The sequence below is a fragment of the Apostichopus japonicus genome, chromosome 15 (assembly GCF_037975245.1).
Source record: "Apostichopus japonicus isolate 1M-3 chromosome 15, ASM3797524v1, whole genome shotgun sequence".
Lineage (NCBI taxonomy): Eukaryota > Metazoa > Echinodermata > Holothuroidea > Aspidochirotida > Stichopodidae > Apostichopus > Apostichopus japonicus.
In genome coordinates, this window is record NC_092575.1 from 6,983,488 (window position 1) to 7,011,391 (window position 27,904).

At 38.1% G+C, this 27,904-nt stretch overlaps 1 protein-coding gene and 1 long non-coding RNA gene across 8 annotated transcripts in view; one reads left to right on the plus strand and one right to left on the minus strand.

Annotated features, from left to right (window-relative positions):
- LOC139980476 (nitric oxide synthase-like protein) overlaps positions 1-27,904 on the plus strand; it is a 269,723-nt gene that overhangs the window by 169,415 nt on the left and 72,404 nt on the right. The window lies entirely within an intron of this gene.
- On the minus strand, positions 370-3,847 carry LOC139980480 (uncharacterized). 2 transcript variants are annotated; one of them, XR_011797566.1, is made up of 3 exons: positions 3,081-3,847; positions 2,280-2,436; positions 370-2,003 (listed from the first exon to the last, which is right to left on the minus strand). It is a non-coding gene; the product is annotated as an uncharacterized lncRNA (long non-coding RNA). The 2 variants fall into 2 exon arrangements; XR_011797565.1 differs by having other exon boundaries at positions 370-2,008; positions 3,081-3,846.

The window sequence follows — 27,904 nt, forward strand, 5'->3', positions numbered from 1 at the left end:
GATTTGGTACAGTGGTGCATACATACCACTCTTTTCTTATATGTTAAATTACGACTGATATATTTTTTTTGTATAATAGTTGGGTCAGGGTAACAAGAATGGTGGAAGAGGATTCTGGTCTAAGGGTCGGTGAGGGTTGTTTTCAGGCATTACAAGTTGTGCCCCCCCCCCTCCATTTTCGCCAAAATGGTAAAAAATCACATTTTCAACTTTGAAATATGAAATACAATTTTTGCACATTATAACTTAAGGGTTTTAATTATAAAAATGTACCACTTTTAATAAACTCAGATATAATGCTTTGTAATAAATCAAATATTTTTAGATTTTCCCCCTATGTTATGAATGCATTTCGTCTGTGCATGTATGCGTAAATATACACATATAATGAAAAGTTCCTCTCCATAATTGTTACACTCCCCATCCAAACTGTTTTACAAATGCGACCCCCTCCCCCTCTACTTTACATGTAGCTAAATCCCTAGTTACAATGAGATGTACCAATGCCCCAAGACCAGTGAGCTATTTCTTTTGTATAAATCAATATATAAGTTGGCACACTAAGACGTCATGGCATATCGTAGATGTGAAATAAAGTTATAGTCGGTATATATCCGTTACCTTAGTACTCTTTCTACAGTCTTCTGCAAAACTAGGTACTTTCTCCTTGTTACTGAAACGACATGTTTATAATTCGTATTCGTGCAAAAAGAGTTTCCAAGGGAGTTAACGTATAAAAGAAAAGATCGACAAGGTTTCGAATGGTATTTTGAATAATAATAGTTCTATATTCTACAAATAATATGAATAATAAAGGTGAATGGTACAAATAAGTGAATAACGAAGACAGTTAACTTAAGCCCCAGATAGAAAGAAATAATGTATCTATTAAGACTGGGTCGATACACTCAATGGTGTAGTAGAGCTGGGCCTTTGCGATGATTCAAGATACAGGTTCTTCATCAAAAGGCGCGGCGCGGAATTAATAAGTGATTAAAAGTTCATCCAAGGACAGTTGTACTAGTCTTAACAGTATCCACTTCAATTCACTGCATGGTAGTCAGATATGGTATGGAAAAGGGAAAGTCTATTCCGTAGTAGAGGTGAAGATAATTAGATGAAATAAAAGTCACTAAAGACTTGAATATCCTTCAGTCAAAACTTGAACAGATGCACAGAACATATTAACAATATGAATAAAACAGGTAACGAAATGTTACGGCAAACAATAAAGAACCGTGATATTGGAACAGGGTCAGGGGCGATGGTTCCCCAACAACAGTATATAAACCTTTGACTGGTTTCAGGACGCGGTATTTGCGTCATCGTCATCAGTAAATGTAGTTGTGAATATGCAAGAGGTAAAGCATGCCCATAACACCCTCCTCCCCCCTCCCCTCCCCTCTCAAAAAAAAGTGTGATTTGAAGAAAATGTGGATATTTATCAAAGGTGTCTGGTAGGTAGGGTAATCTATGTAAAACTACTAATAGCTAAAATTAATATATGAATAAGATCATGTTTTCTGGTTCCTTTAAACTCTGGGGAACAAAATAATGACAACATGACTTTGAAAAAGTTAACCCTCTTCACAAACTTCAAACTTGATTAAAATTTCAGACTAAGATATCAAGATTTAACACCATCACAGTTCATCCTCTAAATCATCTTCCCCTGCATCAACAATCTCAACATCTTCTTGGAAGTTGCTGCAATTTCTATATTTACATAGGTCTGTACACGGTAGTTGTGCATTCATTCAGGAACATCTTCCTTTAAGACATTTGCCGACTCTACAGCTACTGCTGACACACTGAAGCAAAACATCTGGGTCAGGTGGCTTCGTCATCCAAGTGATTATAAGGTCATCATTTTCAAGTTTCCATCCATGTCCCTCTGGTGAGAGTGCATCAATCCTTTGCTGCAATGCCCTACTGTGAATAGCAGCCTGGTTGGTGCAGCGCTTAACATGCTGGATCAGAGCATCTTTTGTTGGTGGTAAACTCTGCTCTGAGGAGGAGATGAACAGAACACCTTGTACCATGAAATTGGATATTTTTGAGTCTCACATTTTATGATGGGGTACCAATATATTTACAATTCAGCTAGAAATATGTTGCAAATTACTTTAATAATTTCAATGGAAAGATTAACCTGATATTGCATCTCAAAGCGTTTAGAGAATTTTTTAATTTTCCTTGGGGGAGGACCCCCATATTCCAAAAGTCCTAGATCCACCCCTGAACACTCAATGAACCACACATTGAAGAGAGTACTTTACCTTTCAAGATCTGTATGTCTTCCTTGTCAAGAATTGTATCTAGTTTCTTCAACATAGAGAGTGGTACCTCACTTCAATGGCAACACGGTCTTTTCCTCTAATATTCATAAAATCTGGGCTCATCTTTTTTCCGCTCTGCTGCTTGTCGAAGCAATACCTTAATAAAATGAAATAAAAAAAGCAAATTGTTTTGCATTTTCTGTTGATCAAAATGTAAGTTTGAACAAATAAGAACTAAGGCAATTTTATTTATATACCATGTGATCTGCTCATCTTCTATGGACAAACAAAGACACATTCAAATTTTGCAAACCAGTGTCATGCAAAAAAGAATTAAAACAGGCTTTTTTTGACAGTACAGTACATTATCTCTTAATGTTATGGTTTAAATTATACAATGGTAGATTATATCTGTTACTAATAATAAAGGAGACAGATACTTGTTCATTTTGGTAAAGCTAGACAGGCTGACCATAAGACCTTGCAAACCTAACCTTATTGCACCTTTGTTACACTTATTTTTCTAACTAATATAATATCTCTATCATTCAAATAAAGGGCCACAGTAAGAAAACTATGAAGCCTGTATTTAACACTTAGGCTAGTGCCCAGATGGAGAATTTGAAACAAATTTCCGTTCCTACCACCATATAACAAAACAAATCAGATGACCATGCCACTAATTATATTATGTTCAGGTCCAACACTGTGCCCTTTGACTTGGATTATATCCCTTAAGAGCTACTGATCTTGCATTATGCAACTTCTTCAAGTAAAGTCGTGTAGTATGCTTAGGCTTACCTCCATCGAAAGTCTCTGCCTGCTGCAGCTTGTCCCGTTTGCAACGCCTAGTAATGTATTGTTTCTTTTCCCACATATAATAAATTGAACAGGCAATACACCAGAGCTTCTGCTTGGTTTCCTCGATCTTTTCCGTCAATTCTTCGTTTAAAATCATATGGGGTCTCCTCTGGAACTGTCCGTTTTCTTGCAGCAATGTGCTTGCTATCAATGAACCGCCTGTAACACTTATCGTGGAACCCCATCATACTATGCTGTTGAACACACGCTTGATCGTAGTAGGCCATGGAGTAATCAGTAGTACGGCGATATCACTGTCTCCGCCGCTAAGATTAAGCCAATCTTTAGCGCAGGAAGTAACTTTAGTCCATCGTTTATTCGTCAGTGCCTTGAATGCTTCAAATTTTACAGATTCAATGTGCACTGAGCACTGTAGATTTCCGTGTGTCGGAGACTGACTAGCGCCCGTGGGAGCCGCCATGTTTGTTGTTTTCTACAAAGATTGCACGCAGAACTCATGGCTCATTGGACAATTCATATCACATGGTACAGATATCTCACTGGCGCACAACTTTTGAACGTAAAACGGCAAGTTTCTTAACATACGCAATAAAAAATATAGTTCGATCTTTCGAGCGGAATTGCAAAAAAACTGCAGGAAAGTACATGGAGAACTTTTGGATCATTAATCTTAATTAATTTATGTATTCAATGCTGTAGAGAAATTTTAGACCCGCAGTTGCTGGAACGAAACAAGCGAATTTCGACCTTCAGCTGATGGCCTAATAGCGCAGATTTCGCTCACAGAAATTGTCGAATATGTGTGAATTATGGGCCAACATTCAGCCGCAATATTCGAAGCAAGTGCTTGCGAGAATTCTTTATCGGAAAATTGCCTGGTTTGTTGTTCCACGCCTGAAGTTGTATGAATATAAAATCCTGCTTAATTGACATCTAATTATATTCATCACAGAGGTTCACTTTGTTCCCGTTATTTGATTATATATTCGTAACCATTGTACGCTCAACAATATGCAACAACGTAACACAAAGTGAACAGTGCTTGGGGAAGGATCTGATTAAATTTCACAAGTATTTTGAGACGGTCTTCATGAAGCCGTTTGACCTCGTGCCAACCATCACGAAATATGAAAGTGTATTTGTTTTTGTTTTCCTTCATAATTAGCACATTTGGTATTTGTTATCCGTTGTGAACTTTCACTTACCGCCATTTGTCCTAACCACAAACTTGTATTTACATTGTAAACATGTTATTTTAGGCCATAAAAAATGTATGTTTTCTCTCTTTGAATCATTTTGTGCTGAATCTGAGAAACTGACCTATAATGGTCTGTCGTGTTAGACTTTATAAGTAGTCCATCCACTTAAATCGTGATGAGCCTCAGATGTTTTAAAGGGACATTTTTAAGAACTTAAAATGGTGGTGTAAAAATACAACCTGCACTGAAAGCAGTGGTTGTTAATAGTCATGAATAGCCATGAATAGTTATAATATACCAAATTTAAATTTAAAGATACAAATAGCGTATTTTGTTAATTCACACAGCCCCCCCCCCCAAGGTAAACTTGATTTTGTGAGCTTGATATTGGAAGCTTGATATTGTTAGCAGTGGTCGTTTTTTGGGGTTATGGATTTGCCATATTGAGTACAAGAATCCTGTTGCTTGTGAGGTCAAGTCTCATTTGAGGTCACCAGAGGTCAAACTCTGAAAATCCTTTAACATGATATCTAACGATGGGAATCGTTGATACTTCTCATACTTGGTGTGTGGATGCATCACATTGAGTACAAGACCCCTGTTGTTTTGGGTAGAGGTGTGACATGTATTGCCACATCCAGTAGACTGACCTGTGTTTACCATGCCATAGTGTAATTGAACATCAACATAGTGGTTCGGGCCATTTATATTGCAACAGCTATTTCTGGTTTATAGGGTGTGAAGACTCGCGCAAAGAGAAACGTCTCATGCCTGTAATCTGACCTAGTTTCGAATGAGGCGTAACAGAAGTGTGAGACACCACCATCGATCCCAGAAAATACACACAGCTTGCTACCGTCGTTAATAAGACACTAGTGTACAGTCAGTACATACAACTGCGGTCAATACCCACAGCACAGTGTACAAAAACGATACAGCGATGGACATCTCAGGTCCAGCTAAAAATAACAAGGTATCACGTTTCAGTACTGTCTCATGAATTTTGTAGCGACAAGAGAAGAACTTCACTTGCAAGCAACGGAAAGTTAACTTTTTAAAGATGGCGGCACGCTGTTTGGTGCGAGTCTTCAATGCCTTTTAAAGCAGAAGTCTATAGTGCAATGAAGCCATCGAAACCTTACTGCGTTTCGCCATTCTGTTTAGTTTTGCACTATAGACTTCGGCGTATGTGTAATGGAAGTTCATCAAGAAGGTAATTTTTGAAATAAGTAGCATGTGTTTCTTCTTTTAATATAACACTTGTGGATTATTGTTAACAAGAGCGACATCATTTCATGAAAACAATAAAGCTGAGAAGGTTACGTGCATATGAAGGGAGTCAAATTGGTGGATAGAGGAGATTTGGTGCATTAGGGAAGGCTACAGATCAGAAATATCCGGACATGTTTCTCTAAAACTAGAGTCAATTTTTGAGCTCGATTTATACAACAACATGGTTCAAGTTTATTTTCAAGAAAAAAATAAAAATCTCAAATTTGCGTTAGAGCCAAGATTTATATGTTATCGATTGATCCTTCAACCTCTTTTCCCTCCTCCTTTTGTGTTTTGTTTTGGAGGAGGGGGATGGGGGTGGGTTGCTGTAAAAAAGTGAAAAGTATACACTCTCAACGTATAGGGTATCGGGGGGGGGGGGGAATGAATAATTCACTGATCCCCAGAACTTAAGAAAGTATTTCATTCTGTCTTTGTTGATGCATTGATACAATTTGACATTAATATTGTTGTTGTTTTTGCTTTTGGTTCGATTCCCTGTTGACATTCAAATTGAGCCACAATGTTAATAACTAAAGTTATACACTTCAATAGCATGGTGTATGCACGTATGCACGTATGCACGTATGCACGTATGCACGTATGCACGTATGTACGTATGTACGTATGTATGTATTTTAGATCCTCATGCAAGCAGGAATTCGCGAAGAAGCCTCATTGGCTTATCAAAGCCGCAAGCTGACCGAAGTCAGTCTCTTACATTCATATTTATAGTCTATGATTATGAATTCTCAATTGTCAACAACTCTTTAACTGGTAGACATACATTAATCATGGAGTGACTCGAACCGGCGACCTTATGATTGAAAGGCACCGGCGTTAACCACTGAGCTAACACTCCTCAATTGGAGCTAACACTCTTAAGAACATTATTATGTTGCTTTGTCTCTTATTGACATAATTGACAGTGAACGAATATTGTTTCCATGGCTTTCTAGTTGATGGCGCAACGTTTGTTTATGCCACTGGCGGATCCAGGGCCTTTGTTTGGGAGGGGCCAAAGTGGCGTTAGAGTGATATGGGGGAGGGGTCTAAGGGGAGGGGGTGGAAAATTTTCTATTGCTGAATGCCCTCAGATCAGCGGCGTAACGATGAGTCTGGGTGCCCCTGGGTCCAGGGAAGGAAGGGCCCCCCTGGCTGCTGCGGAGAATCAACCGATGTGCGCGGAGCGCACATCACGAGCGCGGAGCGCGAAGTCCCAAAGGCGTGGGTCCAGGGCCCGCCTTAGGGCCCTGGAAGCTCTGGGGTTCTACAAGCTCTCTGGTGTAATCTAAGCCGTATATGGAACATTTCGTGGTGATTTTATCGACTGAGATTTTGGGGAAAATCTGCGTTCATAGACACATTTTTGGTCCGCCTTGTCTGTCATACTGGGAACATGAAAAAATGTGTTGCAAAGCTAGAATACATTAAGAGATTGAAAGGACAATAAGACCAAATGACCAATGTCCAATTAACATCAACATGTATATTTCCACCCGTGGCGTAACTCCTGTGGACAAATGGTATCCAAGTTCCCGAGAACTTGGAAAGGCTAGAGCTTGAATTTACTGAGCCTGGCCTTCTTGTCAGCAAACATATCGACTAGTCCATCTATATCAAGTGACCATGCCTCCTCGCTCTCCATGGAAAGGATAGCCAGCGAATCCAGCCGATCTTGAGAAATGGTTGAACGTAGGTAAGTCTTGATTAGCTTCAACTTGGAGAATGATCTTTCTGTGGTCGCCACTGTGACTGGAAGTGTAATAAATAGGACCACAGCCGATAACAGCTTTGAGTAGGTACTAACGTCACACAGAAAAATATGTCCATTGTCTCGTTTATAGTTTCTTTTCCAACGAAAACGTGCCGTTTCAAAAAAAGAAAAGAAAAAAAAAGGGTACCCCTCTTCTAAGTTCTGTACATCAGTGCAGCGGGGGCCCCCTTTGGTCGGGGGCCCCTGGGTTTGCCCCGTCCGAGCCCATAGGCGTTACGCCGCTGCCTCAGATGCAATTTGGTGCGACAAAAGTGTACAATGGTGATGTTAATTTACTTCTAAAAAAATGTTTCCCAGGTGTAATTTTCTAAAATATTTATAAAACAAAGTTGGGATCATCTTTCTCAAAAATTTTTATTTTTCATAGGTTATAAATTTCTTACAACCAGCCTGTAACTGCAAAATGGTGATAAACTGTAAATCCTCATGCTCATACATTTAATTTTAAACCAGAAAACGTAAAGGTTTAGACTAGTCTACCACTGCTATCCCTCTCGATTTTTTTTAATTTCCAATCATATGATTCAGCGGATGTTCGGAAACACTTTTTGGCTCACCTTTTGGGGGGGGCATGGCCCCCGTTGGCCCCCCCTTGGATCCGCCAGTGGTTTATGCTGAGTTGCCTAAATGTTTAAGTTCATCGCAAGTTCAAAAAGTCATGACAGGAGTTTACCGCCTGGAAACTCCCTTTCTATACTAACAAAAAGTGACACCAGGGCGAGGAAGTCTGCACTTGGGACATTAAAGGTATGCTGTATTGGCCGAAATTATGCTAGATATTCAAATATGGTCATCTTTGATCCAAATTCTTTAAACCGTTTCGCCTATATTACAACCTTCGAGGACATTTTTCTCACTGAGACATTCAGTCATCTTTTGTGTTCCTTAAAAATCGTATGAGAACAATTTGGAGAGTAAAGACTTCCAGAAAAGTACTTTTAGAAAACTTATAGCAATTCAAGCGTGTATTAATTTGGGGTCTATACTGACACTACAGGGCACTACAGGGTTATCAAACTCGGTGATGTAAATCCAAATTGGCTTGCCATCACTCGTCAAGCTACAGAAATGTATTACGCGTTACATGTGTTTTTATACGAGAAGTATACATATAAGTTACGTCCAACTGAGGGCTTCTCTCCTTTCATTGCATTTCGTATTGGTGTCTCCGCTTCCAACCCGGACCGCCTCACTTTCCCTCTCAATCCCCTCTTTTCTCACCATTTAAACAGCACATACAAAACTCAGATAGCAAAGATACAAAGGAAGTCGGTTATTTAATGTATGCATAAAATACAAAGGCAAGCAGGCAGATTTGATTTGATTTGATTTATTTGATTTTCCACAGGATATATACAAGACAAGACAAGTGTTACATACAATGGATGGCTGTATAGATAACAATATGTAACACTTCAAAGGTTGCATCCCCTACTCGGCCATATAAAATGTCTTATAAAATGTGGCTTACACACAAATGGTCAAATTAACCATGGTCTTTATTACATATATGTAGTGCATCGGACAGGGAGCTATGTTTCGGTTGTACATTTGTCCCTTTCGGCGTTCGTTGCTGTACAGGGACATGCTTTATACATTATAATTGACAAGACACATTTACGCTCTGTAGTTTTAAATGCAGAGTCTATATGATTATATTATCATTATATATATATATATATATATATATATATATAATGATAATATAATAATATATAGGCCTATATACAATGAACAGAATATATTTAAGCTCCGACTGAAAACGTGTATTTTATTATAATAATAATAATATATATATATATATATATATATATATATATATATATATATATATATATAAATATAAATATATGGCTCACAATTGACAAACATATAGTTAAGTTTTAGAAAATATATTGGAATTTTCGGTCACCCTGGGACCTTCGTCAACATACTTAGCAGTCGAATGAAAAGTACAAAATGTAACACAATGAAAGTATGACGCTAGGTAAGTGTAAATTGCATTGATGGAATTAGAATCAAATAAACCATGACTATACAGGAAGCGGATTAAGGAGCAAAGAACGGATTACATATATGATTGTAGAACTGGTAGTTGTTAAGGGGTCCCAAGTCTTTGTTGAGGCCGGTGATGTGAGACTTAGTACGAAAGATCCAATCGATTTCTTTACTATCAGTTCGAACTATCAGTTGCACTATCGCACAATTGCACTATAAACATTCATCAATTGTATACTATCGTATTGTTATTATCGTGAAGTGATTGTGATATGATGACACACGCCCTATATCTGCCTTTTAAGTCTAATATGCGCCGTATTTCATTTTCGGACGTGTACTTCATTTTCGGACTGAAAACGTGTATTTTATTTTCGGACTGAAAACGTGTATTTCATTTTCGGACTGAAAACTTGTCGGACTGAAAACTTGTCAGACTGAGGGGTGTACCCCACATTGTAGACCCAATAACCGGAGTAGGCGAATGATAAAGCCATTGATGTATAATTAATTGTCTATATATGGAATCATAGCCCATAAATGTATAGCAAATTATATGGCATGGTTTCTGCGGACAGCACCATGAGCACGATATTGGATCTGTACCATGCATCGTTATAAATAAAAAAAAAACTTTGGGAAGAACAATTCTTACGCAAAAAAAAAATGCATAAAACACGGATATAATAGAAGACACAACTTTTAAAACGAAAAACACAAATTTTATAAACGAAAAACACAAATTTTATAAACGAAAAACAAATATTTAAAAATAAATGTATAAATGAAAAGAAAAAAATATTATGTAGTCACACATTCACAAACATGAGGATCTGACCGTGCAAGTGCAAGCAGAATTCGATGTGCGTTCTGGAATGCTCGGTATGGATCAAGACAGCCTTATATCCGGCAATATTTCAGTATGGGGTTATCTGATGCTGAATTTCAGGCAGTTCTAGCTTTTGTGTTTCGTGTTGAAAAAAATTGTTTTTCGTTTTAAAAATGTTGTTTTTCGTTTTAAAAATTTTGTTTTACGTTTATAAATGGTCACAACACGTATTCATTATTAAGTATAGTGATATTTTAAGTAACTGGATTGAAGAGTTCGTTACGGTGCCATCGAAGGGTATAAACGGCAACCCATGTGTACGAATTAACACGCTCGTGAATGATTTTCGAAAGGGAATGTTTTTCAATCAGAAATTGTGTCGCTTTTTGAAAAAAAAAGTAATTTATTTAACGGCTTGATGGCTTCCTTAAGATTGATAATGCAAGCCTTGGTAATCAGCGAGAATTTTCACGATATACATCCAAGTATCTCGTCTCTTAATTACGGTTAAGAAAAGCCGGATGGCAGGTACAACATTAAATTCCGCTAGAGGAAGACCCCAAACGCAGTGTTTTTTATCCCCCCTCCCCTCCCCCCTCCCCCTCCTCCTCATCATCATACCATTTTGATAGCTTCCAACACCACTGAATTTATTTCAAAGAACAACAACATCAACAACAAAGGGCAGAGGGGGAATGGAAGCAAGGTTAAAATAAAAACAACGTCTTTGCAAAAGGATGACTTTATACAGGAACAAAATTGATTGTAATATTGTAAACCACTAAAAAAAAAGGCTATGTGGCCGGGATGCGAATTTTTTTTTCCCAAACAGGTTCTCAATTACGGAGTTTTCAGCCAATCAGATTGCTCGTGACGTCAGCATCAAACGCTTGATAGTTCGAAGACATACACTGAGTTACACACTGACACTTAATAAAGTCTTGTTACGCGGTTTCCCTGCAAACGCCCTAACTTTTACTTTTAATGCTTGGATAACATGTTGACCTTACTTATGATACATACGCTACATTCTATCGGTTTCGTGTTTACGCCATCCAAGATTCGTCAGCCGTTCTATTGAAATCGGAATTCGTTTCGTGGAATGGGTAGGCCTACACCAAAATCAACTTCACGACGCGAGTTCAGCCTTGAATGAATATACGCAACAGTTTGGTGTATAGTCAAGGCTTCATAATTGACGCACCCCCGTAATTGACGCACCTTCAGTTATTACTAGCAACGATAGAGCAGGCCATCTAAACTTTTTGCAGTCAAGCAGAATTACATATTTCATGAGTTTGAATCCATTTCAGCTATTTGATGACCAAATTGTGGAATTTTTAAGCTTTTAGCACCCTTCCCCCGGTTTTGTACGTTTTTTTGGGCATTTGGAAATTTTGCACCCTAGTAAAAATAACCAACATTTCCTCAATATCATGGATAACACTACTCTCTGGGACCTGATCTGTCTAAGCTTAGAGGCTCAAGTATAGCAAACAGCATCTAAAGTCAATGGATGTATACTAAAGCCTTCACTACAGTTAGCTTATCGACGAATGTGTCAATTTAGGGGTATATGAAAGAACTTGACACGGCAGACATTTTGTGGTCAAGTTCTGCTCAATTGTACGTTGCATATGCACAGAACAATAAATATATTGAGATCATTACATTTCTGAGGAACCACACATATGAAAAACATACAGTTGAGTGATTTTGATTTTTCCTTGATAGAAATCGTTGATCAAATCCTTAAGTGCGTCAATTATGAGCCCACCATGCTACAGTATGATGTATTTCCGTCACACTGCACTGTGTACACAGTTATAATACATATAGGCCTATATCGCATGTGTTATGTACCCCTGTACGAAACTTTCACTGTGCGATGTTATCGATAAATGCCTTCACAGAAATCTTCGATCAAAGTAGATCATACAATACTAGTGTGCTCATTATGTCTAAACCAATTCCAAACACATCTACATATATTTACGAAAAGCTGCGGGTAATTTTGAATGGGTATATCTTCGTTGCAACGAATGGATGCAGACATTTTGATAACCTCGAAGTGAAGGGTTTTATTGTTATGACGTAACTTTTCCGACCAATCATGAGCGACTATTTATACACAATTGAGAACCTGTTTGGGAAAAAAAAATTCGCGGCCGGGATACTTAGTCTGTTCTTTAGATACAACATCGCAAAAAAAAAACAATAAGAATGTTTATATAGATTGAATGGCCTCAAAAAGACACTCTTGCGATACATATTACAAAGGGCGAGCCTTGGTGTTGAATATCATCGAAGGTTACTCACCGTTTGTTCATTTCAAGATAAAAGACCATTATTTGGTCGAGTCAAACCATGGAGGTAAAAACAGCCTCCATGGTCAAACATACGAGTGTATCAAATAATTGATGACACATTGATGACATATCAAGGACTGCACCATTTTAAAAAATTTTTTTTTTTAAAGCTGGTCCTGAAATAGGTATACGATATTACAAATCACTATAAATAAATTTGGTTGGATGTATGGTTTGTAAAAGGAGCATAGGTATAGGTCGGGTTCATTCATGCATTGCAGAATTGGTTCAAAAACAGGTGATGAAAACACCGGATAACAATGTTTCAAACAAAACTGCATGTACATATATTACTTTTATATATAGATATATATCTAAATGTCTATCGGTTTCACCCCAGCAGTTGAAGTCTGGTCATATCTCAACAGATTACTTCCAAACTCAACATCAACATCTCGCCGACACAAAAGTATGAACAATATGCCGCTGATATTGTGTTCTTAATTATTAAGGAATTGTTGAGAGGATCGACAAAGTTTGAAGTTTCAGTTTTCATAGCCTATACTGAGAACTTCCAGGCAGCTTAAGGCGTATATAAGGTAACGTTTTCTGCAATAATACTGTAATTATATCGTTGTTTGTATATGGTTTGGGTCATATATATGTGTAGTTCAGTCTCTTGTATGGGAATTTATTCAAAAAGGATCAGCTGTAGGCACAAACTTAGGGTACACCAAATAGTATGTTATGTTGTAGATTTGTACATATATCAGTCTAGGTTATTATTGCTATTCTTCTTGTTTTTTGGGTAGGTCTACCGTAGTACTTAAATTCAGTCTTGAAAATAAACTTCCATAAAAAAAAATATTTAAGCAGCTTTGATCATACCAACGTTTCTCAGTTAAAGGCTATTCCCTCTCCCCCTTTCCACCTGCACCCTCCATCCCCCCTTCCCCACCAATTCCCGTATGATGTAGATTATAATATTTTGTTGTGTAGATAATGAAATCTGTCAAATTTGATCTTTAAGATCCTGATAATTTTTCAATTTGACAAAATTCAGAAAACGTTTGTTGGTTATACAGTAGTACTGAAATTTCTTGAAAATAAACTTTCTTTGTAAGTTCCAGGATATTTAGGCAGCTTTGGTCATACCAACGTTTCTCAATTAAGGGCTACTCCCTCTCCCCCTTTCCACCTGTACCGCCCACCCTAATTCCCCGCATGATGTAGATTATAATATTTTGTTGTGTAGATAATGAAATCTATCAAATTTGATCTTAAAGAGCCTGATAATTTTTCAATTTGACAAAATTCAGAAAACGTTTGTTGGTTATACAGTAGTACTGAAATTTCTTGAAAATAAACTTTCTTTGTAAGTTCCAGGATATTTAGGCAGCTTTGGTCATACCAACGTTTCTCAGTTAAGGGCTATTCCCTCTCCCCCTTTCCACCTGTACCGCCCACCCTAATTCCCCGCATGATGTAGATTATAATATTTTGTTGTGTAGATAATGAAATCTGTCAAATTTGATCTTTAAGAGCCTGATAATTTTTCAATTTGACAAAATTCAGAAAACGTTTGTTGGTTATACAGTAGTACTGAAATTTCTTGAAAATAAACTTTCTTTGTAAGTTCCAGGATATTTAGGCAGCTTTGGTCATACCAACGTTTCTCAGTTAAGGGCTATTCCCTCTCCCCCTTTCCACCTATACCGCCCCACCATAATTCCCGTATGTTGTAGATTGTAAATGTTTGTTGTGTAGATAATGAAACCTGTCAAATTTGATCTCTAAAAGCTTGATCATTTTAATTTGACAAAATTCAGAAAACGTTTGTTGGTCTACTGTAGTACTGAAATTTCTTGAAAATAAACTTTCTTTGTAAGTTCCAGGATATTTAGGCAGCTTTGGTCATACCAACGTTTCTCAATTAAGGGCTATACTCCCTCTCCCCTTTCCACCTGTACCCCACCCTAATTCCCGTATGATGTAGATTGTAAATGTTTTCGAGAATAAAGTTCATTTTTAATTTTTTTTTTTAATTACTGCAAATTTTCACCACCTTTCGGACTCGTAGTTTAACCTGTAACAGCTTTTCAGTAATTACTGTGCCAACTGGAACACATGTTACCGTGTCGTGAACACAGCGCAGTACCGTAGTTACTAATGCACGGTTGTGGAACATGAACAGTAGTTACTGTACTAGCTGTGAGTTTTCTAAATTTGCTTTAAGAAAAAACTTGCAGTAATTACTGTGCCACCTGTAACACATGTTACCGTGTTACGAACACAGCGCAGTAGTATAACTGTATGCACGGTTGTGGAACATGAATAAGGGGTTAATCAACGGTCTAGCGTGCGTTACTCACAGGATTAATGCACGATCGGGGGATAATGCAAGCGATGCACGAGGGCGGAGCCCGAGTGCATCCAGCGATAGCATTAACACCCGGAGTGCATTAATCATGTGAGAAACGCACGCTAGATCGTTGATTAACCCCGTTCATTCATACACTACCATTTGTGTGGGGGAAAAATCATAAAACAAAACATTTTTGGTTACATATAACCAAAGATTTATTAAAGTGATGCCCCGTAATTTTACCGTGCGTTACTCACAGGATTAACCACGGTCAGCTGACCTGAATGGACCAATAGGATTTAGGAATCTTTACTAAGTATGAATGAACAGTTGTTACTGTACTAGCTATGAGTATTGGCTGTGCTCGATCAGTCTTAAAGCAGCATTTTGCGTCCTTTTCTATGATTTTTCTCAACCTCACTGACTCCACTATGCCATAACGACATACATAACTAGCTTATCTATTTATATTTTACTTCAAATGGTGGCATAAAAGTCGAAAAAATTGCAACTTTCAACTTTGTTGTTCTCCAAGATATTTTCCGTTGGGAACCCAATAAACCTCGCCCATAATATGAATATTTAAACACTACGAACGTCATTGACAAATACGTAATATAACACCACGCTTGATTTGTGTACCGTCTATATGGCAGTTGTACCAGAGAGTTGCATAAACAACTCCCTGGTTGTACCAACGCAAAGTCTTGAATCTATTTTTAGCAACGGCTCATAACTAAACCTGCATCTCTGATTGGTTGAATTCAAACTAGTGGGTTTGGGAACTGAATGCGATTAATTTTGTATGTGGAATACTCGCCAATTAACGGTTTTGGCAGGGAAAAACTTGGCCAATATCTTAATTTGCTGTTTTGTGATTTGATGAATGTAAAAAACTCAATGGACATGTCAAAAAAAGTAGAAAACGGCGACCAAACGCAAAATGCTCATGAATAAACATACTATTCACTGATTGGTGGAATTCAAACTAGTGGATTTGGAGATATGAAAACTTTGTCGAGGACACTTTTACTCGTTATCGACATAAATCGTTAATTACTCGCTAATTAACGCTCTTGGCAGGGTGAAACTTGGATGGTATCTTAGTTTGCTGTTTTATGATTGATACATCTAAAAAAATCGATGCACATGTTAAAAAGGTGGGAAAAAGCGACCCAACGCAAAATGCTGCTTTAACGAGAACATGGTGGTAACTTTAATCCAATTGGAATTTTAAGGCTCAGCATATCAAAGTTTACAGGTTAATGATTAACGGTTTAAGACATTCAACATTTACGATCAGTATACATCCCGGCAACGTATGACCATTCACATGAGTGCCATGAAAACATTGAATTAGGTTGTCGAAAATTTTAATTTTAATTTTTATGGTATCATCATTCATGCTTATAGATCTCAATCATGGATATTATAACATCCCTTGTAATAATGAGATCCCAAGAGAAAACAACCAAGTACTCGAGAAGATTAGTCAAAAATTCATTTAAACAGGCATTTGGAAAATAGTTTATGGGGTATGGATGATAAACTGTAGAGTACCACCAGTTTCAGACAGCTATACCCCGGTCTATAGGTTTGTTCATAACTTCGTTGTACTCGAACGGCGTAGCCTGTACTTATTTTTTTTGATAAGACGAACACTCTTTACACATTGCTCCTTTCTCTAGTCGATGTAACATCGCCTCCTGCTGTAAAGCTGTAAGGTTTAACACTAAGAAGTGTGACTTGACTCACTTTATATGTGACTTTACTTGACTCACTTAACTTGACTTGACTTTTACTTGACTTCACTTAACACTTGACTTGACTTGACCTGACTCACTTTATATGTGACTTTACTTGACTTTTACTTGACTTAACTTGACACTTGACTTGACTTGACTTGACCTGGCTCACTTTATATGTGACTTGACCTGACTCACTTTATATGTGACTCTACTTGACTCACTTTACTTGACTTTTACTTGACTTTTACTTGACTTTCATTTACACCTTACTTGACTCACTTTATATGTGACTTTACTTGACTCACTTGAATTGACTTTTACTTGACTTGACTTGACACTTGACTTGAAACTTTACTTTACTTGACCTGACTCACATTATATGTAAAGTTTAGGAAGAGTTGTACATTTGTAGAACCATATAAACGAGCAAAATAAAACGAAACAGTTGATGAAAGTCATAGTAGTGTATATTCAAACGTTTTCGAAGATTTCCCATCTTCCTCGTCAGGAAATAGATAACAATATAGTCACTTATGTATAGTGCATACGAAAGTTGTAGTATTAATGTTGACTATCCATGTTCAAAGATATAGGAGGTTCTAAAATAAGTTGAGTATATATGACGATCCATGTTGAAATAGTTGATCGTTTAAAACGGGTTTGAGTTTCTTGATGTACCGGTACAGTGCCTCCTTAATTTTAATTTCAAAGTCTGTATAGCCGCTGTCTATGACACTAAAGTTGGTGATGTTAGCTGTTCGGCAGTCTATACAGTGAGTGATCATATGCTCATAGATTGCAGATTTGTCAGATAAGTGCTCCTTGACACTTGTAGCCAGATGTCTTTTAGTCTTACCGATGTAAGTGTGGTTCTTATCACAGGAACCTTCAAATGAATAGATGACATTGGCTTTAAGGATCATGGGGGTCTTATCTTTCAAAGAAAAGTAATTACCGACTTTAAACGTTTTTGAAAACTATAATACACTTCTTGTTAATGCCTCTAAAATGTTTAGTTAAGGATCTCTTGAAATTTAGTGAAGGGTGACCTATGAATGGAATGGTAATCATGTACTTACTGTCATCATCCTTATCCTGATTATCCACTTCAGAACTAAGTTTCTTATTGAGAAATTTGTTTACACACTCTTCCAAAATCCTGCTGGGATAACCATTATGGTATAAAATCTCTTTTAATTTGGAGACCTCTGTATGGAATAAGGACCAATTGCTGCACACAACAAATGCCCTATTAAGGATAAGGATGATGACAGTCATTTGTATGTGTCATGGTATGCCACTTGGTATATAGAGATGTCTCTCAAAACAAGTCACAGTATTTAAAGCTCTTCAATAGCAATATCTCTTCCGCTGCTCTTGGCGGACAGTGAAACTAGAACACTATTGAGTGGTTTTAGAGTTTTGTTGAGAAATTGACTTAAAATGTTATCCGTATCACTTCACCGATTAATTTTTCTAAAGAAGGATTGGGGATGAGGGAACTCTGATTTTTTTTTTTTTCGTGTGCTGAGATATATGTCACACCATGCATGCATCATCCATTTCGTCATCTAAAAGTTAGTTTTCAACATTTTCGTTATCCATCACCAGACTTGCAGTTGGGTCTGGACACGTACTCGTGTTCTAATGTATATATTACTATAGTCTATACTGATAACCTTCACTCGTATACTCGCCCGCAGATTTGACTTGAACTCGTACTCGGTATGGTTATTTGGAAAATCTACTAGTACTGGCCCTTATAGACTTGGACACACACTAATGACTTCAGGACACACACTAAGTTGCTTGTCGGCGTCCCCCTGTTTCATGCCGCCCTGTTTCATGTGATCCTACAAAACTTCACCCAAGCCCACACGATTCTTTGTCAACCCTATTCAATTTATCACAATGCTGTAGCAGTACTTCTTTCATTAACCCAACTTGTAGCCCAGTCTAGGTATAAGACTTAACAAAATCGTGCATATATGACAGACCCGAATGATTTTCTAAGGCAGGAATGTCTTTGATGTTGAAAATAAGAGGGTTGTAGATTTAGTCAGTTACACTGTCATGGACAAACAGGCGCCGATCGACAAAAGTACATATACGTCTGTGTTCGTTATAGTGTAAACTAAACAATCGTGACCTAAATTCTTGTTTTCCGAGCACTCTCCAGGCCCAATACGACGTAGTTGCTTATAGACACGCCCTTTTCTCTCTCCATATGCATAAAACACTTCACGTATCCACCCAGTTTATACGTTTTCGGCAAGCTTAGAAGGGATTAGACATGTATGTTATGATAAGGCACTAACCACCTAGAAATGTATGAGAAATACATGTAGAAATGTATGTAGAAATCACATGTCATTCACGACGACGTATTGTCGATACAAGTCAAACATTTAGTTGTAACCCGTACCCTGACATGACTAGTTTACCAATTTAAGCAGAGATATAAATCTAATTGCTCTACGTATCGTGTTTGAGACCAGACATGTCGATGGTCCCAAGGCAACTTGACGAAACACGGACGTCGCATTCGCCCCCGAGTCTAACGAGTGTGTGATTACGCGATATATATATATATATATATATATATATATATATATATATATATATATATATATATATATATATATATATATATATATATATAGCGCGCAAGATGACAAAGTCTGTCTAGTCTATGTAGAATTACCTTCACAAGACATTTAGAGTTTCACTGATTGACAATGAGTGGTAATCTTGCTAGTGTTAAAAGTTAGTATGAAATGAACCTCCCCCCCACTCCCCCCCCCCCTCATAAAAAGAGTGGAAAATTTCACATAATTTTATCACTATTAAAAAGTATGATTCTGGAGTTAGGATTCCCAGTCTAGTTTTGCTCAGTGTAGGGTTCACAAAAGACTGTAGTCTTGTTAACTCCAAAAACGGTATTGCTAGATTGCATAGCGGCTATACTAATAAATGATGTCAATTTGAAATCAGCGTTTTGTTGGCAATGAGATATAATGTAACTCCGTGGATTGCCCTCTTGTTACATGTTGATGATCTACACTACAGCCATCCATGGTATATTCAGGTGCGTATCCAGGGGGGGCGTTGGGGGCGCGCGCCCCCCGGGTAAGGAAAAGAGGAGAGAAAAAAAGAGAAGAAAAAAAGGGAAAAGGAGGGGGGAAAAAGAAAAGGAGGAGAGAAAGGATGGGAAAAGAAAAAGAAAAAAGAGAGAAAAAGGAGAAAGGGAGGGAGTAGAAGATAGCCAAGACTTCGGGAAGAGAAAGAGGAACAGTCATAGTTAAAGAACTGATCCCTATTATATACACAGGGTAGCCAGTGACAGATCAAGGATTACGGAGGGGGTGTGTGCCTCACCCTACCCCTTACACCAACAACTCCATTTTCGACGTTTTTTCCCCTCTCTCACTAATGTATCTATATAAATACTATATATGGTCTATCATAACGCGTGTGTGTGTATGGACGCCTTAAACAATTGTACAATTGTGCTATATGGAACCAATTGTGGCTGGTCTTGAACTCGAAGGGGTCGTCGGGAACATGACGCATTTCGGGAAGGGGCGACCGCCCCCCCCCCGAGCAAATTTTCTTTATGACATCGCTAGTAATTTCAAAATAGACAATGCTAATAGGTGCAACTTACAAGGCCTGGGAAGTGTCATTTCCAGCGATCTGGGAGGCATTTTCGGCAAACATTTTTCTTGTTCGCTTCGCGCCAACTCGTGGTGGCGCTTCGCTTAGATAGTTTGCATACAGGCTTCGCCCCTCCCTTGGCAATTACTCGCTACACGCCTGTTCGAATTTGTAAAGCAAAGAGCAGATATAACATCATATCAGTGAGCATTGAAATGCCTGTTCCACGATGAACAGCCTCAAAAACTATCTATGTGTGTAGTCGAAGGCGTAGCCCAATTGGATTTGGGGCTGTAACGACTTGCCCGAAAAAAGCCAAAATTTTTCGCGCGCTTTGCGCGCCTTCAACATATCGATGCCAATATCATATAAGCAAGCATCGGTCATTACATTGCATGGCATCGTGTACCGCACGGTCCGTGAAAGTAGCACAGTATACCGCCGGATGCTAATGTAAACAAGCAATTGTCTTATGTAGATGGAGAAAAAGCATACAGATCCATATATGTCAAACTCCCTTTTACAGTAGTAATGTCGGCCAATCTTGGAACTTTATTTTAATTACCAAGGAGATCATTTTTAAGCTATTCATTGCTATTTATTTTTCTCTCAGTAGGTGCCCGAAAAAAATGGGGAAAAATGGTTGCGGGGCGGGGGGCGGGGGGTGGGGGCTGCAGCCCTGCCTCCTACGGGACCTACGCCTATGTGTGTAGTGTTCGGTTTCGATATACCTGATATCGGAAATATCTCCTATTTTTCATTTCCTTCAACCAAGTTTTATAATAGCCATAATAAGAGGTTTTAATATTTCTACACCAATAAATTAACTGTGTCTGAATTTTCGAAAATTTCCTCACCAACATTCTTCATCATACTTTCCTCTACTCGTGCAATTTGTACCTGTCTATTAGGGATTGAAGGAGGTTTTTCCCTATTGGTTGTCCGTAGATTGAATTTTGTGCAACATTATGGGTATGTTTTGAAGTGATTTTTATTCACGAGAAATGTGAATTTTCAAATTCTCAACAAATAATGGGCTTAAAACCTTGAAAAGTGGGGCTTTCGGATATTGTGGGCCGTGACGTAGAATCGCCTACAAAAGCAATGATCCATAGGACATGCAATGAGGTCGAACATGATGTGTGACTGGTGACAATCTTCAAAAAGGTTATGGATGGAAAAAAAATTTGAGAAATACTTGGTTCTCAGGCAAAAGTGTACATTTGGTTGGTCATTTTCAAGCCCGAGAAGTGTCATTTCCGGTGGTCTGGGGGGTATCAAAACCAGAAATTTTCTTGTACGCTCCGCGCCAACCGATGGTGGCGCTCGGCTTAGATAGTAATTCGCGCCCCCCGGGTTAGAAAATCCTGGATACGCGCCTGTATTAATATGGGGAACTCTTGTTATACAATCAGTCTGCTTGCCGTTGTATTTTATGCATGTTATAAATGTCTCTTTTGTATCTGTTTTGAATATGCCGTTAAACCGTTTGTTAAAAGATATATGGCATATAGAGCCCTATAGGAAAGGTGGTGGTTAGAAGTGGAAACACCAATACGAATAGCAATGAACGGAGAGTATATAACCTCCTGTTCGGCTTCACATATTTTTCGCGTGTATTATACTTCTCGTGTATACCTACGCGTGACAATATGATCTAAAGACCCGAACTAGTATTTGCATTTAGCAAAAGCATGCAGTCAACATTTTGCTAGTTGTACTATACGCGAGAATAAAATAGGTGATATATTGTCCTGCAGAATTCTAGCTTGTTAAAAATCACTGAAGGGATTAAAGTATATCTGCATAGCTAATTAACAAGTAAAATAGTCAAATTCATCAGGCTTTCGGCGATTGTAACTAAGCATGTAGTCATAACGTAAGTTACCAAAATATATCTAGCCATGCAAGCGTATACTTCGCATATATATATCAATCAGGGGCAGAGCCCTGCAGGGTTTTAAAAAGGAAACCCGGGTAAATGTGTGGTCACGAGGTCGTTGAAGCCGACTCTCATGTGGACGGGGTTGGGGGAGGGGGGAGGGGAGGAGGCCATATATATATATATATATATATATATATATATATATATATATACTCCCACGACCCCCCCCCCCCATCTTTCCCGGTCGCCTTGTCAGGAACCTGCATGCATATATATTTTTGTACAAAGGCCTGTAATTAATCAGATCGTTATTACGACGGTAACCAGGAGCGAAGCCATCCTTTTTTATGTAAGGGGATAACAAATTCAGTCAGGAGACCTTAAGATTAAATAACGCATTTACATTGATATTATACTTCAGGACATCCCATAATCTGTATCCTCTGTTACTGTTCCATTTCTTGTTTTTTAATTGGTGGGTGCACAAGATCTAGGTGTCATCCGTTTTGGGGACGAGGTCTAAGAGGGAGGGTGAAATCGGTAAGGTGGCTTATGAAGCCAAATTTTCAATGCCAAATGAAGAAAGACTATCCCTAGAATAGGCTTTTATACTTCACAAATGGTAGATATATCGGAACGAGGAGGTGATGCGGGTTGACCCGGAGGAGGATGGGTCAAGGGAGCGCAGTGCTAAAATATTACCACTTATTAGGCTAAGTAAATGGCCAAGCACAGTATTAGTCGAGTCAAGACAGGTAAGACAGAGGCGCAGTAAAATCTGTAATTAATTAGCTGTGCAGCAAATTGCTTCAACAACTAAACCAGATAGCCCATTATATAGACTCATTGGAAGAATTTGTAGCGTAATTCTCGACACTAAAACCCAGTTACAGTACACTTTGCTGGGAGACCATTTTCGGCCATTCGACGGCGCGTGATCCTCTCTCGCCTATGATGTAATACTAGTACTGATATTTTTATACATGACACAAGTTGTTCCTACATACTTGGAATGCTGCATCAATGGGAAACAAAACTAGTACTGTCATGTAAACAGTTCCCCGGGAAGTGGTTTATACGTAAGGCGCATTTCTTCGCAACAAGTCGGTCTGTTGTATTTATATAAAATATACATACAGCATCGGAAAGGCCTACAGTTTATTGTATGTACAGTACGTAAATAAACCTTTTCCTGTGTGTATACCAAGAATACTGACATATATTCAGTAAACTATATAACCACAAACTGTACAGCACTTGTGAAATATCCCAGACATTGAAAAATATATGTATATATATATATATATATATATATATATTTTATATATATATTATATTTTCACCCACATAATCTCAAGAGTTCTATTGTTTACAGCCAATGCCTTAAACTTTAACGCATTTGCTCCAACCCATGTGATTTTAAACACCAGGTATCCATATTAACTGGTTATTTCTTGAACGTCGGATACCCCCTTCACTTAATTAGACAGGGTATTTCCAGGGCCGACAAGTTGAGCCGTGAGGACTTATTAAAATACAAGTCTAAAAGTCCCAACACACGCATTCCGTTCGTTACCAGTTACAACCCCCTCATCAAATCTTTCATTCGCTCCATCAAACAGGAATTTGCTGTATTTCAAGACGATCAGTCTGTAGGAGAATCGTTTAAGGTACCCCCCATGCTAGCATTTCGTCAACCCCCCAACCTTAAATTTCTTCTCACTTCCTCCAGACTCCCCCGCTCAGTTTCCACCTCCGCAGGCAATTTTCCTTGCGGTAAACCTAGATGCCAAATTTGCCCCCATATTACCCCAGGCACCGTGGTCAAGATTCCCAATGTTGACTTTAGTCTTAGACCCCCTTCCCTCTCTTGTGATTCTATTAATGTTATTTACATTTTCTATTGTGTACTTTGCAAAGAGGGCAATTATGTAGGTGAAACAGGCTCTCGATTCCGCTTACGTTTTAATAATCACAAAAAATCTATTCGTGATAATTTTGCAGGATTCCCAGTGTCCGAACATTTCAATCTTCATGGTCATTCTCTAAAAAACCTAAAATGTATTTTAATTGCCTCGAACTTCAAATCAACTACTGAACGTAAACGTAAAGAAATCGATTGGATCTTTCGTATTAAGTCTCACATCACCGGCCTCAACAAAGACTTGGGACCCCTTAACAACTATCAGTTCTACAAGCATATGTAATCCGTTCTTTGCTCCTTAATCCGCTTCCTGTATAGTCATGGTTTATTTGGTTTTAATTCCATCATTGCAACTTACACTTATCTAGCGTCATACTGTCACATTTTGTACTTCTCATTCGACTGCCAAGTGTTGCTGACGAAGGTCCCAGGGGGACCGAAAATTCCAATATATTTTCTAAAACTTACTCCTTATTTGTCAATTATGAGTCATATCTTATTTCTCTGGTTTTCTCTAATAATATTTTCTTTTGGAGTAAACGTGGATTTTCGTTATATTATATATATATACATATATTTTTCAATGTCTGGGATATTTCACAAGTGCTGTACAGTATATATATATATATATATATATATATATATATATATATATATATATATATATATATAGAGTAGGTTGGCGTCTATCTTGGCGCAGAGTGCTCTATGTCCATTGGACAGAGCGGAATATATGTTGATACTAGATGAGACTAGTGGAACACTAGTAGTTGTAACTCGGAGTTTCACGCTTTGTAGCGATCTTCAGACAACTCTGTTGAGTTGTCTGAAGATCGCTACAAAGCGTGAAACTCCGAGTTACAACTACTAGTGTTCCACTAGTCTCATCTAGTATCAACATATATATATATATATATATATATATATATATTTATATATATATATATATAATACGCCGTTCTTTTATGTAAAATTTAAAGATTTAAGCGCTCTCGTAAAAGAATAAGATTAGGTCAAGTTCTCAAATTAACTTGAGATTGGCCTAAAAAAAAAGAAGCAAGTTTTCACCTCTTCCCTAGTTATACCCTTCTCTACGTCATGTCATTATCACTTCAGTGGGCGATTAAGTGGGCTTTTAATGTGTCCGTGTTTCATCCAAAAGGCTCCGTTACATGGTAAAACCATATGGATGGCGTTACCCATTACTATCTATTTTGGCTACACCCCTTTTACCATATATAACTCACCCTTGTTTTTAACTCTTTTTTTTATTTGCTTCATTGGGTAGTTGCAAATATCAGAAGGTCAGTGTGATAGTTTAAAATCAACTCACAATAAACCACCCACGGAATATGGGTTGATAATAAATCGGCTGCATTTTTTGGAATAACAAAAAGAAAAACTATACAAAGTTTAATTGACCAACAAGATAGATGTAAACATCTAAATCACTTCACCACTTATACACCCACTACAACAACGGTACAAAGTTTACTGGCCTCCTTAGACCACCACGCACGCAACTGATAATTGTTTCGGTGGCGAAACATAAACTAAAAGTTTGTTTAAACTCAAACTTTGTAAGTGAAGACGGTGGTATATATCCAACTTGATACACTGGGATACATATATAGTGCAGTTTTTGTGGTAGGTGAGTTAACCAGTTTTTCCTTTGCTTCTGTAACTATTATGGCTTTGTCGTGGTTATTATATATTGCCACGCCTGCCCCTAGCCCTCCCCCTCCCCTCGCCCTCCCCTCGCCCTTCCCTCCCTAAACTTTACCCTCTTTAATTTGCACTCTACAAATGAGCGTGACATGTGATCTACAAAAGTAAAATTGAAATGACTGGTGTTTTAGTTTGCCTCCTAATTCATTCTGTATACTCTTAATCCATGTTGTTTACTATCAAAGACTACCACTGTACACCGAATACATATGCGTAACCCAAATGTTTAATTGGCACCAACCGTTGCGTCAAAAAGAGGTCAATGTACATTTAAACTTGTAAATCCTATAGTAACCCAAGAGAATTTGCTTATAAATATCTCACTCAAAACTATGATGCTGAAAAGTTATAAGAATAAAATATCGACTGCAAATGCCAAAGACCGTCGGGACCAATTTAATTCAGAGGTTAGATTCATGTGATCGGTGTGGTTGAAGACTGGTTGCCTACTAAAAGCAAAACTTTGAGCTTCATTTATTGCCAAAAAAGGTTGCAAATTGTCCCATTGTTCTTGTTATTGTTCTTGTGGTTAGTTCTAAATCTTGTTCTAGAATTGCGCTTTTTCGGGCTCGTTTTGGTCACGTTCGCGGACCTGGTCTTCGTCTATAGTATGTATCGATCTCCGTGTGGCGTACGAAGGTACTTTTGAGTGGGGGGCTGAAGACTGATGGCCGGCCTGGGGGAGGGGTCTAAGTGGAGGGGGTGTCCCCCTCCCCTTTGGATTTTTTTTGCATTTCCAGGTGGCCTCAGATGCAATTTGGTGCAATATAGCACACTTCAACACCCACTCCATTTTGTAAATAATTTTGCATTTTCACCTGGCCTTAGATGCAATTTGGTGCTCCAAATGAGATTTTGTTCTGATTTGGAAATGAAAAAGGGGTTTTCTGACTTGCGGAGCGGGGGGGGGGGGGGGGGCGGAATGATACCTTGATTAAATATGATACTTCAAAAGGAAACGTTCGGGAATTGTTAACGTTACAGGATACGAACCGAATATTAAGGAAACTTGAGGATGGATCAGTGTTTTAGGGGTTAGGTTGGATAGGTTTGATAGTTAACGTTCGGGCAATGTTAACGTTACGGGATACGAACCGAATATTGAGGAAACTTGAATTCGTGGTTAAATTGACTACATATGTCATTACATATGTGGTTACATTGATACAGTGGTTACATTGATTAAATGTAGTACTTCAATATTAGGGACGGGTTTTATATTTTATATTTTTTTTCAAGTTAATAAGGAAACGTTCTGGAATTGTTAGTCAGTAGGATGGATCAGTGTTTTAGGGGTAAGGTTTGATATGTTATTATAAAAACCGATTCCCCTTTGTTTGTATAACATTAGATTAACACTGTGTAGAACTAGATAAACACCTAACTGTTGTGATTTATACCCTTGATTAATGCCTGGCGGACTTGATAAACGCTTGACCGAAGTCATCAAGCAGAACAATAGCTGTGGATTAATAAACCACGAACAATAGGCCTCCGATTAACGTCTGGTTGACCGGATTAACTCTTGGCTGAGCAGAACAATAACTGCGGATTACTGACTCACAAAGACAATGTCAACAATCAAATTGAACTAGTGAAATAGAAACAATGATATTATTCCACACCGATTCCTCTTTGTTTATATAATAGTATAACTTCCATTGTATGCGTAACCGCCTAAAGTAATGTAATACTACAACCCAAAATAAATCAAATTGAACTAGTGAAATAGAAACGGTGATATTATTCCACACCGATTCCCTTTGTTTGTATAATAATATAACTTCCATTGTATGCGTAACCGCCTAAAGTAGTGTAATCCTCCCATTATACCCGAAATAACTGCTCAGAGTCCGATCGATATCGAGTGGACCTCACTTTATTTACCTACCACGAAGTGACATAACCCAAAATAAATCAAATTGAACTAGTGAAATAGAAAAAGTGATGTTATTCTGACTGAATATTAGTATAAAAAAAAAGGTTGGGCGAAATGACCAGGCTGGTTGGGCGAAATGACCATGCTGGTTGGGCGAAATGACCATGCTGGTTGGGCGAAATGACCAGGCTGGTTGGGCGAAATGACCAGGCTGGTTGGGCGAAATGGCAGTT